At 42.1% G+C, this 20,202-nt stretch overlaps 1 protein-coding gene across 4 annotated transcripts in view; it reads left to right on the plus strand.

Moving 5' to 3' along the window:
- TIAM2 (TIAM Rac1 associated GEF 2) overlaps nucleotides 1–20,202 on the plus strand; it is a 235,778-nt gene that overhangs the window by 29,772 nt on the left and 185,804 nt on the right. For all 4 annotated transcript variants that reach the window (XM_008177654.4, XM_065588849.1, XM_042848258.2 and 1 more), the window contains exon 2: nucleotides 13,230–13,391. The gene's annotated coding sequence lies outside the window, so the exon portion shown is untranslated. The remainder of the gene's footprint in view (nucleotides 1–13,229; nucleotides 13,392–20,202) is intronic.

Consider the following 20,202-nt stretch of genomic DNA (forward strand, 5'->3'; position numbering starts at 1 on the left):
GTTTGAATTACATGAAAAAATTCAGCAACCTCACTAGAAGTTGATGCTGCATCTCTGGCCACCAAGTTCAATGAATGAGACCTGCATGGGACAAAAAAAACTCGAGGGTTTAACTCTTGGATCCATGTCTGCACTTCTCTGTTCTTTCCTCTCATGTTGGCACCATTATCGTAGCCCTGACCTCTCATGTCCGCTATCGCAATTCCTGTAACTTCCAGCTTTTTAAGAAGCACATTTGTCATACCAGCTCCTGTAGTATCATCAATGTCAATAAATTCTAGAAAATGCTTTCTGACAGTCACCATTGCAGGGACACTTTCACTAGGTTCTGTTGTTGTTACAAAACGCGCCTTTAAAGTCATTTGTTCCGTATGGCTGATGTCAGGTGTGCAGTCCAGAATAACAGTAATATTTTGCTGACTTCAGATCTGCTACAATCTTCTGTTTGACTTTTGTTGAGAGTAACTGCATGATCTCCTTTTGAATTGTTTTTCCAAGGTAGTGGTGTGTATATATATTTCTTGGGTGGTAACTCTTCTTAGATGCTCCTGGAGTTATAGCATCAAACTCAGCCATCAGCTCCACAATTTTAAGGAAGTTTCCATTGTTTTGCACATACAGCTGATCTGAAGTGCTACACAGTGCTAGGTTTTGGGTAGCAAGCATTCTCACTACGGCAATGAGCCTTTTCAGAACATTTTGCCAGTAAAGAGACTCTGATGCAATCTTCTCTTGATGCTGATCATCTATGGTGGCCTTTAACCTTAGTCTCATCTCAAGCTCTTTCCATCTATGGAATGTTCTCTTGTGATTTGCTGCCTTCTCATGGCAGGCCAGATTTCTAGCCAGATTTTTCAAGTCCTTTGTTCCTGTAGAACCCAGTGTGACTGGAACATTAGACTGGAAGAGTTTGCAACAAAAGCAGTATGCAGCATTCTGGGTTTTTGAGTACATAAGCCATGGCCTCTCCACTTTGTCCCCATTGGGGATTTCACGCCAGTAATGTGTTGGATGGAAACTTCTATTTTCATTGTCTTTGGGGAACATGAAGTTTTTCAGTTGCAGTACAAGGAAGTCCCTCAGGCTACTGCTCAAGTGGATCCACAGTCCTGGATTGTCTAGACTTAAGGAACTAAATTCAGCAGCAGCTGTTTCTTGCGCCTCCACCACACTCTTCTCTGATCTACCCTTTTTCTTCAGGAATGTGCATGGTTTACATCCATTTGAGATGGAGATATGGATGCTGCAGTAGCTGCCAGGTCACCTGCAGTCTGACTAACTGGAAGATCAGGCATCTCCTCACCACTCACATCCTCACTGGGGCCGGAAGGCTCATCGTGAGCATTTGTGTCTATGTATCTCAAGAGAGCTCCTTCCTGCTTAGATAGAAAAGCTTCCTTTGCCTTCTTTCTTTTTCTGAATGCTGCCCCAAAGGTGCGTTTTCTTCTTTCACTCATGACTGCTGTTCTGTGCCAGCTATAGTGGCTCTCAACACTCAGTTGAAGGGGATAAATAAGCAGGCTGGTAGCAGGGCCTGAGTGAGGGAAGATGCCCTGAAGACATTGATATAACTGGCTCCTACTACTTCAGTTGACTGCCTGTTCTCCTCAAGTGGATTCAGGGAAGCAGCAGGAAATAGGAAGTGCCATGAGAAGCTGGTGTTAATCAGTCCAGGCTCTTGGGGGTGCTAGAGAGGTACATAAGAGGCTCCTCCTCCTCTCTCTCCCTGCAGCTCCTGCTGCTTTCTGTTATTCCATCTCACCTTTTCTCCTGCCTGCCTGTTATGTCTCTTGTGTCCTCCTTCCTCCAGCACAGCACTCCACCATCTCTGTGCATCTAGAGCAGAGAGAATGCATATGCACCAGCAGCAGACACAATTTTCTACACTCTGGGTCCTAGTAGCGCCCCCCCACAGTCTGGCACCTGAGGCTGCCGCCTCAGTTCACCTCATGGTTAAGCCAGCCCTGCTGTGTGTCGCTACAGAACCATACTGTGGAGTTCAGGAAACTTGTAACAATCAGGTGGTACTGTAAACTTACTCTCTTGTATGGTGCTGATTGCACCTTTCACCCTTGCTGTTTGCGGTAACCAACACATTTGATATTAAAAAAAAAAAAAATCATACAAGCCTCCTTTAAATATTGAGTTTAAAGGGGTTTGGTGAAGCAGTCAATGCAGTAGACTAAAGTTACACTTTAGATTTTTACTTGAAAATACAGGGTGCTATTTCCTGATCAGGTGTGGCAGATCATATTGCATTCTCATACATTTAGGGATGTTCTAAACAGGAAAAATGTGCATATAATAGGAAAGTTTTACACAGCTGGAAATTTGATACTATTATCTGATCCTTCTTTCTTAAATGTGAAGAAAGCCCTGGGATTATAATAATCAGATTAGATGTTTTTCTTGTCTTTTTCCTCTCAGGTTTTTGATTTTGTAAGAAGCTGTTTGCTTAGTACTGCAGTACAAGGCCTGTAAATTGGACTTCAGTGATTTTTCTGTTACATTTTAAAATAATGAATTGTTTTCCTACCTGCCTCCCCTGCCCAAGGAGAAGATGTCTTTGTTGATTTCTTGGTAGTATTATTAAAATAGATATTTTTCTGATGTGTACAAACAAGATTACAAGATAAAGAACTGATTACTACAGGTCATTCTGAGAGTGGTTCGTGGACTTCAGAGTCCTGTAAAGAATTGTTTTACATCAGTCATGTTCAGTCATATGCTTTTGTCCCGTTCTCTCCTTTCTCTCCCCCCCCCCCCCCCGGGGTCAACTAACTGGTTTTAAGAAGCACAATAAGAGACTTTCTTTCCCCTGCCATCCCCACCAGTGATTTCTCTGCCTCTCAGAGGAAATCCTGAAGATCCCTTAAAGTGTACTTTTATTTATTTATTTTTTTAACCCCTCTCCCGTCTGGCTCTCTACTATATCCTCTAGTCACTTGCTGATTATGAATGAATGGGAATCTGGAGGGTCTGTCAGTGATGATCTTGAAATCAGTAGCTAGGAGAAAGAGATGCAGGACTCAGAACAATGCTCCTAGTTCTCCCCTTCTAGTTCCTGTCTGCTAGGAAAGAGCACATCATGTCCACACAAATCCTAGCTCTTTGCATTGCTAGGCTGAAAATCAAGCAAGTAGCTAAGAATGTTGGCATTATGTTTATATTTGTAAATAAAGGTTTTCAAGAATGAAAGGAGAAATATATGTTAAAATGTCAAGTCACTGATTGGGGCAAAGCATGGTAGCTTTTACATAGAATGATCTGGTGATCTAATTACAGTAACCCCGTTTCTTCATCACATGAAAGAGAGAGGGAGAAAATGGTGAGCATGGGATAAAGATTGGAGAAGCATAGTAAAAAGACCTTGGCAGCCCAAGGCATTCATGAAGTGAAAGGAACTTGGAGAAAATTGGCAAGGGCTGGTGAGATTCCCATATACATGGTTCACTAATCTTTGCTTTCAACATTGTTAAATTAAGATATTGGGTTATACGTGTCACGATTATAAACAGGTGTTTAGTGACAAATAGTTAAAAGAAATGCAGCCAGTTAAACAGAAGAACAAATGTGTCAGTGATATGTTTAGTAAGTGAATGCAGAAAACTCTGCTGATGATGCAACACTACAAGTTTGTATTTTTTTTTTCTTACCATGTTTTATAGCTAAGTACAAGATACCTTTCATAGGTTTCACATCTCACATTCTGTAGCAGACATTGTCTATAACACAGACCTCTGATTTCCATCCTGACCTTTTAATTAGTGCTTGGTTCAAAGCCTATTGATGGCTTTGTCTACACTGTGCACCTTTTAGCAACACGGCTGTGCCTCCATGGCTGTGCCGCTAAAAGGCGCACAGTGTAGCCGCTGTTTGTTGGCAGGAGAGAGCTCTCCCGCTATCAAAAAAACTTCCATCCCTAACAAGCAGCAGTAGCTTTGTTGGTAGGAGAGCACTCCTGCTAACAAAGTACTGTTAACACCAGCGCTTTTCATCAGCAAAACTTTTGTTGTTCGGGGATGGTTTCCCCCCCCCCCCCCCGAATGACAAAAGTTTTGTCATTCAGTTTCCAGTGTAGACAAAGCCTTAGTGAGTATCCTATTTATCTAAAGTGGAGTGACTGTATGCAATACATAAGAAAAGTTTATAAATATTATTTTATTGCCCAGTACTGATAACCTCTACATAACAAGCAGTGTTTTAAAATGACAAAGGTCAGTAGAAGAAATCATGTGCCTATGTCCTGCTGGCTGTGTGCTATCAAGCTTATGATCAGCCTGGTGAATGTACAGAACTAATGACCGATAGTTTTCTGGCTCTGCTAGCAATCAGGCTTACAACCCTCTCCTGTTCCTCCTCCTCTGTTGATGTACTTATAATTCCAGATGAACTGTTAACAGCAAGTTTTCTAGTAAGAATATGAAACACGCAGGCTTACCAGAGTAAGGTAAAGTGCAGGGGGCATTCAGGATTGAAACTGGGACAGTTCAATTTGTAATTTGTCACTTTGTATATACTCCTCAGATTCTATATGTGGTTTAAAGGGATGAAATAGTTAAAGTTCCTGGGGCACTGAGCCTGATTTATAAAACGTATAGCTATTGCATTATATAATGGACATTCAATGTTTCTTGAAAAGTTGATTTATATGATCATTTATGTTCTTGAATATTAAGAAGAGACTAAGAATTAATGGTATTGCCTGAGCTGCTTTAGCACATTTTTCACCTTATATGGAAAATGGCCTACTGCTTATCAGGCAGAAGAAAGAGTATTTGCGATTGTCACATTCCTTAAAGTTGGAGGAAATCACTTTTATCTGACTAAAGAGTAAACTTTAAGGTTCATTTTGCCATTTAAATATTGGTTTTAATTCAATAACTATTAGAATGGGCAGTGCTTCTTCAGCAGAATAGTGCCTCTGCACATTTTCATTGCCATGTAGCAGAGTTCTTTCCTCAGCTTGGTTAGGGAACCTTAGATGTACTAAAGTAAATGTACGTTTCTGTTTGGAACCATCTTAGGTTTCCTTGTGTGTGTGTGTGTGTGTGTGTGTGTGTGTGTGTGTAACTACAGTATATATAAAGAGCAATACAAATTGCTATTAACTTTCTGTATTGCCTTTTTTACTGTTGAAGAGGCTTGGGTTTGAGTGGTCTTTTTAATTCACAAGCTTTGCCTATGTTAACCTACTCTGAAGGTTTGTTAAATCATTATGCTTCTGTGGGAATAGTTATGTCTCAAGTTCATCATTTGACTATAAAGATTTAAAAGGTAAAAAATATGGGCATGGAGGAAGAACCACTTGTTTAAGCACCAATATCTCTGATTAGCAAGGAGAATGGAGAAAAACACATTGATGTTGAAGAGGTTTTTAATTGTCTAATCTGATCTATAAAAAAAAAAAATTCTGATCTCACATCAGTGTAAATGTACAGCATGAAAACTGCAGTGAAGTCAGTGTCCTGTGGAACATGAGAATCTCTGGAGGTGTGAGATCAAAATCCGGTCTGATCTATATGTTTCTCTTTAATGTCTTAAGTTTTTCTTTCAGTTAAATATTGCAACTTCATGAGACTATGATGTTCCATGCGGTAGAAAGTCATTCAGTGTATGTATTTGAATGTGAATATATTTCTTGTGGCATATTACTGGTTGCATATCAACAGAGACTTCGTCTTTACAGTGTATAGCACACTAACTTTAGGGACTAGATTCTGCCACCCTAATTACTAATTATAACTACCTTACTGTGCAGATGATCTTGTATATTTCAATTGGTGAGTAAGACTGTTCAACAGGTGTAAGGATAACAAAGTCTGGCCCTAAATTATTTTGCTATTTTTAATGCACAATTATGCAGTTCAAAAATAGTTAATTAGATAGCAAAATTCAATACTTTTCTTAATCCTTAAAACTAACCCTTGGATATTGATTTTTTTTTTTAAATATGTAGCAAGAAATCATGAGTCCAAGCTTGAGCCAAAAGACACATAAGGCTAGGTTTTTATGGCTAACTACTTGATAAACCAATATGTGCTTTATAAAGCGGTTGCATTGAACTATCCATGCAACTATCCTTTTTGTGGAGGTGTGGAAAGGAATATGGTGCGTTGTTTTGTGGTTTTCCCAATCTTTGTATTTTATGGTTCATGTGAAAAGAACAAAATTTCTTATCATACATGTTATAACAGGTCTTAAACTATCCATATTTATTTTTAGGTCTCCACCGTTGGGCTTTGGATCTTGCAAACTGCTATTTTAGTAAATTGAAGCCTATATATAGGGGAAACTGGCAAATTAAATATTGTTTAAATCTGTATAATAAAAATAGCAATTACTATGTTTTGAAAATCTAGCTATAAAAAGTAAATGATACAAGAAAGCCAAGTTAAAAAGCATTTCATTTTAGTTTGTTACTAAAATGACCAATGTTTCCTGCTGGCTCTTGCACCCTGCAATTGGAGGATCTGGCATGAAAATGTTTTAAATAATGCTAGGTTTTGTTGCTGTTTGGCGCTGCATAATATTGAGGCTGGAATGACTTAAATATACAGGGCATGGGCCAAATCCGGGAGTCCTGTCTTATGCAGAACTCATACTGACGGCACATTAAAGTGTCTACAGTGGGAGTTTTGACAGAGAAATTGCTAGAGATTTTGTCTCAAACTACTTATTACTAGGTTTTGCAAGTAGCATTTTCGTGATTATTTTTCTTCAAAAATGGAGCACACCCATGAACACTAGAATTTAGCAGAAATCCTAATTTTGATCATGTTAACATCGTATCAGTCCCTTAATGAGAAACCAATTATTTGTGATAACTTTATCTGTTCTTAATCTTTTTTAAATTACTTTGGTAATAGGAAGGACAGTCAGTAAATCCTAAACACAGAATTTTTGGTTGCAAATGAATTTACTGAGCTGCTGAACATCAGAGACTGGCATATAAATTGCTCAGTAATCTGTTTTCAGGAGGCAATAGGTTGTTTATATGTTTTTCTTTCTTCAAGGGGTCTGTGGTGTCCCTGCTAGACCCATGATGATGATAATTTCTCTTTTACACAGAAATATGAGTATCTAATGCTTTGTACTGCACTTTGAAAATCACCGTACTGCTGGCTTCTCTCATGGGGGCACTAATGCAAAAAGGAGCATGTTTACTTTAACGAGGTGGGCATTTTGGGCTTGTCACATCTGTGACCATTCTGTGTTTTAAAGCAATATATGCATTATAGGTGGAGCTGGAACTGCTAGTTGCCTAACATTTTCCATTATTAGCCTGTTTTCAGTTGCTTTTAACTTTGCCAAACTTCAGCCATTCAAGTTAACATTTTCCATGCGTGCTGTCTGCCACAGGCAGAACTCTTTTGGAAAGTTTCAGCAAAAGTGGTTCAGCTGTTTCCAAGAACGCAGTTAGGGAAAACTGGGTAGGTTTGCCAATGTAAATTTTTTTTTTTTTTTTAAAAACAACCATTTCTTTGAGGACCTTCTAAAATGCCTCTAGGGTCTGGAGCATGAATTTGAAATTTTGACCAGGGGATCATCTTGGGCTCAGGAATGGTGCCTTATGCTGTCCTCCTTAAAATCAACCCTGATTTGTACAAGTTACAAGACTCTGAAAATTGCCATTTGCACATAGTCAGTAGAGTAGGTTAAAAGAGGCTTGCTGCTAAAATCTCTGAACTGCATTAATTGTGCTCCAGCCTCACAGGCACAGAGCTCTGAATGGGGCAATGGTGCATCAGCAGCTACTGCTTCCCCTGCAGGGGTTCTCAAACTTCATTGCATCACGACCCCCTTCTGACAACAAAAATTACTACATGACCCCAGGAGGGGGACTGAAGCCTGAGCCTGCCCAAGCCCTGCCACCCTAGGCAGGGGGCCAAAGCTGAAGCCTGAGCCCCACCGTCCTGGGCAGGGGGGCCATAGCCTAAGACCAAGGGCTTCAGCCCCTGGCAGGGGGGTGGAGGGGGCACGGTAGCCTGAGCTCCACCACCCAAGGCTGAAGCCCTTGGGTTTCAGCTCCAGGCAGTGGGGCTCGGGCTTCAGTCCTGGGCCCCAACAAGTCTAATGCTATTTGTGGTGACCCCATTAAAATGGGGTCGTGACCCACAGTTTGAGACCCGCTGGCTTAGGGGAAGACATGTTGGGAGCCCAGAGGAGACTGTGAGGTCTCTTGTCTCAGCTCTTCCAGTGATTAGTGTTAATAACTATGTGCATTTCACATCCCTTATTCAGTAAGACCTTTTGCCTTGCGATGTTACTCAAAAGGAAAGTGTCATTGTTCCCATTTTACGGATGCAGTTATGGAGAGGTCACTTCTGGCGGAGTTGGAAGTAGAACTCTGGAGCTAGCTTCCAAGTACTGCTCCTTTCAGGAGGCGCGCAGCACAATAGGTGCAACTCCAGGTATGGGGCAAAGGTGTTGTTGAGCCACTTTTATGTCTACCAGATTCTGGGATGGAGTGTTGCCAGCTCTCATGATTTTAGTGAGAGTCTCATTTTTCTTAAAGCCCCAGCTCCCAGAGTCCAGCAAATACATGAGAATCTCAGTTTTCTTTAAAAAAAAAAAAAAAAAAAAGTTTGTTTCTAGTCCTTATGGTTGCAGAGAAAAGCTTGAAATGTGACCTGAGTGTACACTCAATATTTTTTCAAAAAGGTAAATTAAACTAATCTGAAAGGTATTGGTTTTTATAAAATCTCATGGATTTTTAAGCTGGTGTCGTGGTTTTGAGGGGCCTAACTAATGATGATTGAATGCTTGACATTAGCAATATTGGGGCTACTTTGGGGGCTTTAGAAGGGTATCATCTGAGGCACACTGCCTCCTTGGGGCTACTGTTCAGATGGTGCAGCATATACACCACCCCTTGCTTAGGACAGTGCCTGAAGGCACAATTTATCTTTCTGGATCCTATTCCCACCATATTCTCTACCTTGCTCTGTGAAGTTTTCTAAACCTGTCCTGTCTCTACCCTCTCCTAGTTTAAGTCCTTCCTTAAAAGCACTTTTTCTAAAAGCTCTTCCCTTCATTGAGAAGTGCTTGGTAATCTCAGCAGCAGTAGGAACATTTTAGAATGTTATGTATTTGAGGTACTTCAATTTATTGTAATTGTGACCAATCTATGCATTATGTGTGTTTTTGGAGGAGAAAAAAATCCACAACTTGTTTGATCTCTTGCGCCTCCAGATTTAATGTGATTCATCTGTACTGAAAAGTTATTAGTGTGTAAGAAATACCATAGGATCACAAGAAATAGCAAATTGCCTTTTGAGCATGAATGACTAGATTGTGTTTACAGTCTTATAGTCATCTGCTGTACTAACAGTAATTAAGAATGATGTTTTGTACACCCCCAGGCTCACATTTCATACCTAGGTGAATGTTACCATGGATTTCTGAACATGTGCAGTAGTCATGGCACACCTTTTAGTATTTACAGCATTTCCAAGCCATTAGCACTGTTCTGAAAAGCTTTTGTTCAAAAGCACTAAGCAAGCGTATTTTAAACCAGAACATTCTCACATGGAAAAAAGTCATTAATTAAGTTATGGGGGTGAAAACATTACTGTCAGTGTCAGCCTTCTGTTCTTAATTGGTAAAAGCATATGGACAGTAAAGTGAAGTAAACAATTATCCAGTACAGGTCCATTTGATTTTCCAAGTTTTGCTTTTTTAGATTACATTTAATTAGTGAAAAATTGTAGGTCCAACCCAATGCACATTGAAGTCAGTGGTAGGAGATTTTCCAATGAGTTCAGTGAATTTTGGAAAAAGCGCTGTGATGGGCAGGAACAATTTGAATGTTTCTCTTTAACAATTTGTCTTAGCACCATTTGCAATGCCTAGTATTTCATAAACTCTGCTTAAGTGAAAAGACAGCATTTTGATGCATTCCCCTCATGATTGAAAAAACATTTAGAAATATTAAAGCAGACAAATAATAAACGTCCTTACTTAAAATGTAGTATAAAATATATGAAAAATGTTACCAGTGCAATAATATAAAGCACCACAAAAAGTGTGTGAGGCTGACACGTTAGCTAGAATAGAGGACTTGCATCTAATTTGCATAACTTTCTCTCTCTGTGTTGATGGATTCCTTAAGAACACCAAAGAAATAACTGTAAAATTTGTCTTCAAGGGGTTTTCATTTTTTAAATTTAATTTGGGAGATGGACAGTATAATTTTGGCATGTCTCTACCATTAGATCTTAAAAGTTAAAAATGAAGGAATTCCCTATTATTATGGATGTTCCTCTCATACCAGTTTTCAGTGCTAGTAACACATATGCTTTCCACATCTGCAGCTCCCCTGCATAATAGTGCTGTGTGTTGCTGTCTCTTGGGACCATTTGAGTTCTGATGCAGTGACCAGATTAACAGCACTACTGTGGCAGTGGTTGCTTTATGGGCATAGATGATGCTTATATAATATAATTACTGTATAGTTTACAACGTTGCTTTAAGTAAAAAAAGGAAGACCATTTGTCTCCATTTCCAAAAAACTTTTTTTGTGGGGAGGAACCTTTTGTTTTGTTTTGTTGGTTCCACTGCAAAAAAGTTTGAAGTTAACAGTTTGCTCAAAATTGGCAGTGAGGCTCCCATTTTTCTATAGGCCTAATTCTGCGCCATTGAAGTAAAGTCCTATTGACTTTAATGAGCACAGGACCTGTATTTCTGTTCCCCCTATTCCGCCGTTGTTGGCTATTCCCCATCTGGCCCGCCTCATTGAACAGCTATAGTAACACTCCTTCCCCCTGAGGTGACAGCATCATGAACACTGCTATATTAGCTCTGTGAGATGCAGCCAAACAAGATCACAAAACTTCTTTCCTTCCTCTAATTTTTCTTAGTACCTTTAAATAAGAGATATGTAGAATAAATGTATCATCCATGGTGAGGAGCTACAGAAAGGTGACCCAAGAATGACTGACTTCTGCACATTTCTGCTTTTAAAAAATAGGATACGGATGTAGGAGCAGCTTCCTCTCTTGACTCTTTATGACGTGACGGGATGATGATCATGCATTGTGTTGTCTGATGTCAATGGGGAAGTCTGTCATGAGCGTCTTTGGTTTTGTGTGCTGTGTAGTGCCTACCACTTAAGTGGTACTGAACAAAGAATAAACATTAATTAGCAGCAGCATTAAAGAGCAATGAATATGGGGACATGTAGTCCAACCCTTAGACATTTTATATCTGAGGTGTGGAGAACTGGAGGGTAATGCTGGGCTCTGTGGGCTATCCTTTGGTAGGCTGCATGGAGTAAGAGAACATATTTACATCATCCTGTAGAATTAAGGTTTCAGTAGAAACATAGTAACATTGCAAGAGGGAAGAAGGTTATGGTGTCCCATCCCCCACTCTGTCTAGCACTGGTACCCAGTCCTTTTCCTGTCTGTGTTTTTTAATTTGTTTTTATTTTTAATTAATCTGCAGTCAGTTTCAGTTTTTCTGAGTATAGACTTCCATATCTCTGTTAAGCTCCAACTAAGCATTTCTTTTCTTTGAGGGAACATGGTGCCTTATAGAACTGGGCCCATTAGGGTGACCAGACAGCAAATGTGAAAAATCGGGACGGGGTGGGGGGTAATAGGAGCCTATATAAGAAAAAGACCAAAAAATTGGGACTGTCCCTATAAAATCGAGACATCTGGTCACCCTAGGGCCCATAGTTTTGAAGTCCAGAATTGGGAAACAGAACCTTCTCTAAGATTTTATTTTAAAGTACTAAGGAAGCAATGCTGAAGGCTTTTTTTATTTGGATAAAGAAATGAGGCATTTAAGCTGTAACCGATTAGTGCAAGTTTTTCTCTAGTGTGGAACAATCTCTGTTCAATGAAGACTTTTCCTGAGCAACTCAACTGCTTTAGTGAATGATTATCTTTCTAATTAATCTATCTATCTGCTGAGTTGAGATGTAGAGGCTTTTTGATGGAGATCATTAGTTTTGCATAGAATAAGCTGAATTAGAGTAAGTGTTAACAAGATATTCAAATTTTTCCCCCCATAAGATCAAACACATTTATCCTCAGTAGTTTAGGGAAGTAATTTGTGTTTGCTGTTTTATTAATGCATTGCCTGTGATACCATTCGAGTACATACCCAGGGTCCCGAGCAGGCTTGAATTTAGGGGGCTGCCCTGTGCTGCTGTCATGGCTTCTCTGTTAGATATTGGTACAAAACTATCTCAGGTTAGCTTACTTATGCTGCAATCACACCTCCCAGTTGCTGTGTAGTGTAGATGGACTCTCAGAGCTCAGTTATGCACCATCTTCATTTTATTTGGGTAGAGAAGCACAGCAGTGGTGTCTTCAGTTTCATTGTTGTGAGGTGGTAGAGGCGGAAAAGCAGCAGATTAGCTGGTCTGCTCTAGAAGCAGAAGTGCTTGCAAATCAAATGGTTGGGACAGGAAAAATTGCAGGAGTGCTTTTTTTTTTACTTGTTATGTAGATGGTGTAGTTGCAATTTGATGATAACGTCAAAGCATGGCTTGTGCATAGCCTTATAAGGGAACACAAATGAGAATTGGACACAAAAGACTTCCCGAATTTGCCACTATGTAAGGTGCAATTCCTGTGGGATGGTTGAGGCATTAGCAGGCACTGCTCCTCGCTAGTGCCTCAACCATCCAGATGAGGCTATACTGGTGTAGGACATGCTCCCACACACTGACCAGCAAGCAGAGCTAGTTCATAGAATATCAGGCTTGGAAGGGACCTCAAGAGGTCATCTAGTCCAACCCCCTGCTCAAAGCAGGACCAATTCCCAACTAAATCATCCCAGCCAGGGCTTTGTCAAGCCGGGCCTTAAAAACCTCCAAGGAAGGAGACTCCACCACCTCCCTAGATAACGCATTCCAGTGCTTCACCACCCTCCTAGTGAAATAGTGTTTCCTAAAGGTGCAAGGGTGATGGAGTTGACATTGTACCGTGTGCTCCTCTGGAGGAATTCTGGATGACTCAGCAATAATTCCTCTTGCTGCAGGTTGGCCATCTCTGCATTGACCGTTTGCAATATGCCCCTGGCTTTCAAAGCTATTTGCAATAGGTGCATCTGAATTTCCCACACAAAATGTGCATGTGTCTGTACAAAACAAACAGCAAAAGTTACCTGTGTTGTATATGTACCTGTGTGTTTTGAATGTGAAACCTTTTTGAAAATTTAACTGGTCAAAGCAATTTGATACTAAGAAATGTTCAAATGTTTTTATTTTCCAGACTGACCGCTCTACTAAAATATAGAATAATAACACAAGAATTCCTCAACTGGGAGAGCAGCAGAGGCAGTGTTAAGCACAAGAAATACTCCTTGTCCTGGGTGCTTCTAATTCAGGACGCAGTGGGAAGCAAAGGAGCCAGATACCAAATAAATGATGCAAGGTTTGTTTGTTTGTATTTAATTTTCAATTTATAAACCTGCTTACAAAATAGTTAGACTAACCCTCATAGTCTTTACCTATCCCTGATCCAGCTCTTATTAAAGTCAATGGGAGTGTTTCATTTGACTCCAGAAAGAGTTGCCTTTGACCAAAGTTTTGTAATTTTGTATCATAGCACAGATAAATCCTGTCTATACTTGCTCATAATAAAATGTCCTCTGGGTTTTACTTTCCCTGCAACTAACAGCTTCATGTTGAGGCAAATAGCCCTCTGTCCAAGGAGGGCTAGATGCAGCATTTTGGTGTCCATCTACACCGTCCCTGAATCCAAGACAAAAGTCACTTTCAAGAGTTGCAAAGCATAGTCCCCATCCCGTACTGCCCCAAAGGAAATAATTATACTAGACCATGGCTCTCAACCTGTCCAGACTACCATACCTCTTTCAGGAGTCTGATTTGTCTTGCATACCCCAAGTTTCACCTCACTTAATAACTACTTGTTTACAAAATCAGACCTAAAAATACAAAAGTATCACAGCACACTAGTACTGAAAAATTGGTTACGTTCTCATTTTTACCATTCAATTATAAAATACATCAAATGGAATATAAATATTGTACTTCAGTGTACAGTATATAGAGCAGTATAAACAAGCTGTTGTCTGTATAAAACTTTAGTTTGTACTGACTTCACTAGTGCTTTTTACGTAGCCTGTTGTAAAACTAGGCAAATATTTAGATGAGTTGATGTACCTCCTGGAAGACTTTTGGTACCTCAGAGGTATGCATTCCCCTGGTTGACAATCACTGTACTAGACTTTAATTCTCATGATGCATAGTCTATCATTCTGCCTTAGTCACCATTTGGAGCTCATGACTGTGGGTCAGTGTGGCATGTGGAAGATATCTGGGTCTGTGGTGCATTATAAAGAGTTGGTGCAGATTGTGTGTGGTTTTTTTTTTTTTTCCTGCTGTGGTTTTATGAAGAGATAATGTTGTGGGAGTCAAGTTGTTTCTTGGCATTTTAAAGATGATGTGATACGTGAAAGGGGGAGGAGAGGACACCCAGCCAGCCAGACAGGTAACCGTAAAATCCCTCTTGGTCTGTCCTTTGCTTGTTAACCCTTTACAGGCAGGGCTGGCTCCAGGCACCAGCTGAGCAAGCTCGTGCTTGGGGTGGCAGATTCTACGGGGTGGCATTCCGCCCAATCCTACGGTGGCACGGCTGCTTTTTGTTTGTTTTGTTTTGTTCGCCGATCCGGCCGCCTTGTAGGGGGTGATGGCATGGAGGAGGGGAGTGCCCCGCTGGGAGCAGGCTGCGCACTCCGTCTGCCCCAGCCAAGGGGGCAGCCTGCGTCCTTCCCTCCCCTCCAACTGGAGCGGCGCGGAGCCCTCCCGGCAGCACAGCGGTCGGGGCCGCATGACAAGCGCCATGCTGAAGCCCTGGCCGCCCCCCTTCTCTCTCCCTCCCTCTTTCCCCCCCCCCCCCACTAGCCGGGGCGCACACTCCGCTGCCTGGGGCACATCTGCAGCGCGGGGAGTCCCCCTGCACCCTAGCTCCGGCCGCGCTGCAGGTTTTTTTTTTTTCTTCCTGTTTTGCTGCTCCGGCCACGCCGCAGGGTTTTATTTTATTTTATTTTAGCGTTGCCGTTCTGGCCGCCCTGATTTAAAAAAATTTTTTTTTTTGCTTGGGGCGGCAAAAAAGCCAGAGCCAGCCCTGTTTACAGGTAAAGCAAGCAGAGAACAGACCAAGAGGGATTTTGATGCACTCTCCTGGGAAGGTTTTCCAGAATCAGCCAGGTAAAAATGTCCCTGGATTTTAAGTCATTGTAGTCCTTGAAATGTAAAAAGTACTGTTTAGTTCTTCATGTAATTATTAGTAAAATTAGAGGTGCATGTATCTTATTAACTCTGTTTCCTAAACCTCCAGGAAGAAATCCCAGCTGGTGTGGACCTGACCTGAACCAGGCTGGCCAGCACCATCTGTGATTTTGGGGGGCATGTGATACATGAAGGGGGAGGAGTAGCTCCCTCCCCCTTCATGTATCACAGATGTTTATCCAGGGTATTTTATAAAGGAGTGATGGTAGGCTGTTTTGTTCATATTTCTGATTCTTTTGAATTGCTCCTTAGTTTTGTTTTACTGACATAATATTTAAACATATATATAATTATGTGGAGCTGCTGGGGTGCCTTGAGCTATAAGCGTCAGGGTCATAAAGAGACTGTCTGACCCAATGGTGAGAGCCTCGGGTGGGTCAGAGTCACAGTTGTGAATCATGACAAAGTTTAAAGTCCGAGTTCGAGCCACACCAAGGATTAAGCTAGTGTTGGAGTCAGAAATCATGCCAAGGGTCAAAGATGGAATCAGCAGCAGGGATCAGGGCAGGGTAGCAGGAGCGGGGACAAGATATGGTAACAAGAACAAGGAGTAGGAGCCCAACAAAGAAGCAGGGACTTCTGCTTCTGAAGAACTAGTTGCTCAGACAAAGGGTGGGACAGGAACAGGAAACTTTATACACCGTGCTGTCCAATCAGCAGCCTGCTCCTAATCACCGAATGCTGCTGAGTCAGCGGGTGTAGCATCTTTTGGTGAGGCGTTTGCTGCATTTTCCTCCGTGGACTCTGCAGTGTGGTGACACAGAGGATAAAGTTCTTGCTTGGCAACCCAGTTTGAGTTCTGCAGTGCCTAACAATTAGAAAAAGAAATACAGCTATGTAGGAACTGTGCAGGAGGAGCCACATGACTAACCTCAATAAAGATGCTTCCGTTGAGCCTCTTTAAGGCTCAATCCTGTGAATACTTGCGCGCATCATGCTGACATGGAGCTAGATTGTCCAGAGCCCTCGCTCGTCTGTGCAGAGGATTAAGGCCCTTCTTTTTCAACCTTGCTCATTCTGTCGTAGTCCCATTGCATACTCATTTACGCTTCTATACAGTGAGTGTAAAAAGCTACAGTGAGTTCCAATCTGTGGAGAATACAGATTTGATAGCATTTTACATCTGCTTTGCACAGATGTAAATGATTATACAAGGTGCAGGATCAAAGAGAACTAGGCCCCTGGTCTTTGTAGTCCTACTGTTGTCACAAGTAATGCCTAAGATTAGTAGAACTGAAAGAAACAAAAGGCAGTAACTTTTACAAAACATGAAACTCTATTGTAACACCATAAATATTGGCAGGTGGATACAGGCAACTACTTCCAACGTGGTTTTTTATTTATTTTTTTAAATTGGTGTCCCTTTTAAAATCCTCAGATAGGATTGCTTTTCAACACTGGCAAATCACTTTGGGTCAAATTGTGACCCAGCTAGCATGGCAGTGGGCATATGGTCTCTCTGAATCACAGCCTTCATTCCAGGAGCAGCACAACTAATGAACTGCACCTTGCTCAGGCCAGACTGTTGTCTTGGAATCTAACCCTTTAGGTGACTGATGTCAAATTATGTATTGCATAAACAATCCATCAGGGTTGTTCCTTTATTTTCCTTTTTGGTTGGCTTGAATTTTTTTTTTTTTTTTAAACTAAGAAAAGACTATACTGGGCCCGATCCTGAAGTTGATGGGAGTTTTGCCTGCTGAAGAATCGCAGGATTGGTCCAGTGTAGCACCGTGTGTTTTTTAACTCTTTTTGGGGGCATAGATACTATTTATCATTTTGTAAGTAAAGTTCATCTGAATTGTTAAAATCCTTAGCAGCTACCTAGGGTTACCATATTTTAATTTTTAAAAAGGAGGACACTCCCTGGGGCCCCGGCCCCGCCCCAACTCCGCCCCTTCCCCGCCCCAGCCCCGCCTAACTCTGCCCCCTCCCCTCAACGCTCTGCCCCCTGCTCCTCCCCCTCCTCTGCTTCCTGCGAATCAAATGTTCGCGGGAAGCCTGAAACAGGGAGGCAGCAGGTAGGCTGGGGCGGGGAGCGGCGCGGTGTGGCCCAGTCCGGCCCCCCTGGCCGAGCGGCTCCCTCTGGCAGCCGGCCGGCCCAGGCCAAGAGGCTCTGGCCCCGGCGTCTCCCACCTGGCTCGGCTCGGGCCCTGGGGTGCCGGTCAAGTGCCCGTGCCCCCAGCTGAGCGCCGGCGCCGGCCAAGTGCCCGCGCCGGCCCCCAGCCCCGCACCCCTGGGCGAGCACCGCGCCGGCCCCTGGCCCCGGGCGAGCATCGCACCCCCAGCCCCAGCGGCCCCGGCTGAGCACTGCCGGGCCCTCCTTCCCTATTTTCCCGGACGTGTCCAGCTTTTTGGGATTTTCCACCGGACAGGGATTTGAGGCCCAAAAAGCCAGACATGTCCGGGAAAATCCGGACGTATGGTAACCCTAGGCATACAGAATGTTCGTGATGGATAGATATAACAAAAATGTTCTGAAATTCTTAAGCCTCATGATGAACTGATGCATTAATCTGGTGTTTGGCTACGGCACAGCTACATCTTCAGAATATCTCATTAATACCAGGCTGTTGTTTACCGGCTGACCATTTCCTAAAACTGAAGCAGCAGGCACAATTCCCAAGAGATGAAAACACAGCACTTCCTTGACACATTAGTCTCTACCAGCCAATGGAATGGGATTCCCAAGATTGTTTTTAAACCTGGGGTTTGCATGTTCTGCAAGCAGACAAGCTTGAACAGGAATCTAATTAAAAGAAGTCCAAGATATTGAATAAAGCCCACGAGCTCCATCTGTTCAGTTTTAAAACCAGAAATTAACCAATGAAGCATAGAAATGCACTTGATTGTTTTGGCAATTTCACTGCTATTGTTTAATCACTACAACTGCTAGTCCACATCACAAGAGTTATGCAGAACCTATTAGTAGTAGTAACCAGTTTGACCTTATTAATTATGCCATCACATTATGTTCAGGAGATAAAAGAAGTGGTTTAAAGTCTAATCCTATGAGTGTGGCACTGATATCCCTGTGGGTCCTGTCCTGAATAATTGTCTTTATACTGCCTGTAGCTTGTTTGTGTCTTAAGGAGGGGCATGACTACCAAGTTCCTGATTAGTATCAAGTCATGCTCCTGACTGATAAAGGGCCTGATCCTGTAAGGTGCTGCGTGGTCTCAGCTCCTACTGAAATGAGTTGAAAGCATGGTGTAATTCTCAGGACACATTCAGCACCTCGTGGACTCCCCCCTCTCCCCATACACAGCTTTGAACATGTAAGATTCAGAAAACTGAGCTAAGCAGAAGAGCACATTCATTTGAGAGAGAGAGAGAGAGAGAGAGAGAGAGAGAGAGAGAGAGATGGGGATGATGATAGTAAAATTCTTGCAATGTTTTGACATCAGGTACTTCCAGAAAAGGTGCCCTAGCACCAGAGAATCAGCGTCTTCTGATTTTTGTTACGGGTTCTTTATAAAGCACAATTTAGGGATGGTTTATATGTATGTTTAATGTGTTAAAGAATGTTAGGCATGGATGTTTAACATCAGTGTGAACTATGGCTCAATGTAGTTGGCATATGCAGTAAGGTAGCAGTCTCAGGACTGAGGATTTAATACCTGGTGACAAATCCACTGTGGACTCTTACAACAATTGTACCTAGGTTAAAACTCCAAGAAAAGCAAAATACATCCTAGGATTAGTTCTTTACTTCTTTTCCAAGTGAAAATCTGTTCTATTATTCAGTCAAATGGGAGAACACCCTTAAGCAGATGCCAACATAAAACTCAGAAAAGACTCAAGTGATTTGCAAATTCATATTGGGAGACTGGTCTGGGAAATAGAGATGAAGAGAAAAATATACACCAATGTCTTCATGTAAATGGTGGGCTAGCTATATTCAACTTGAGGAATCTCTATTAGCATTACATCCCACTGATAACCAACAGCACTGCAGTCATAGCTTATGTAAACCAACATGGGGACATGAAAAGTAAAACCTGACTGAAAGAAACTCTCTGCCTGTTTTGGTGGGCCAAAAGGAAACCTTTATGAATAACACCTCTACGTATTATGGAAGAAGAGACTCTCAGGACAGGCTGGCTAAGCAGAAGAAAACTTCATCCTGCTGAGTGTAGTATTAAGAAAAACTTGTAAAACTCATTGTGGAAAAATTTGAGCAAATAGACTTTTTGTGACAAGCAACAGTTGTGCACCCAGTTCATTACAAGATCAGCCAAGCATATGTGTATTCTTCATTTCCTGGAAATTCACTCTGGCTTATGCATCCTCTCCAGTATATTTCATGTGGAGGGGCTAAAGTCTTAAAATAACGATAAAAGAACAAAGCAAAAATAATACTTATAGTTTCAAGGCTGGCTGGATGACCCCATTTTGCAAACCTCCAATATTATAGATGGTTAAGTGCTGTGGCAGAGCTCTGACCTTGTCCCCATGGGTCCTGCGCTTCTAGGCGGTATATGCTAGCCTCAGTGGCTCTCTGTGACCCTCCACGTAGCCCTTCTCTCTCTAGGGCCAGGGTTACAGTCTACTGAGCCCTTTTCATCATAAACCAGCAAGGAGGTTGGTGAGAGAACTCCCACAATCTCTGTTGTCCCTAGGGCTTGTTTTAGAACAGTTTAGCCTCCTGTCCTGACTGGGCCTGACTTCCCCTCCCAGGAGGTGTTCCTGTAGTGGTGGGCTGGGGGAACCCGGGCCCGCCCTCTACTCCGGGTTCCAGCCCAAGGACCCTAATGGTAGCAGCTGTTAGCAGCCAACCTTTCACTACCAGAGTTGCTACATTTCCCTGGGCCGCTTCCCCACAGCTCTCCTGTTTCTCCCTTCTCCACTCTTACCTTAGGGCTCCCTTATCAATAACTTGAGGGTGTCTTCATTAACCTGCAGGTCCTCTCCTCTGGCTCCCTGGCTCT

This window comes from Chrysemys picta, chromosome 3, assembly GCF_011386835.1.
Source record: "Chrysemys picta bellii isolate R12L10 chromosome 3, ASM1138683v2, whole genome shotgun sequence".
NCBI lineage: Eukaryota > Metazoa > Chordata > Testudines > Emydidae > Chrysemys > Chrysemys picta.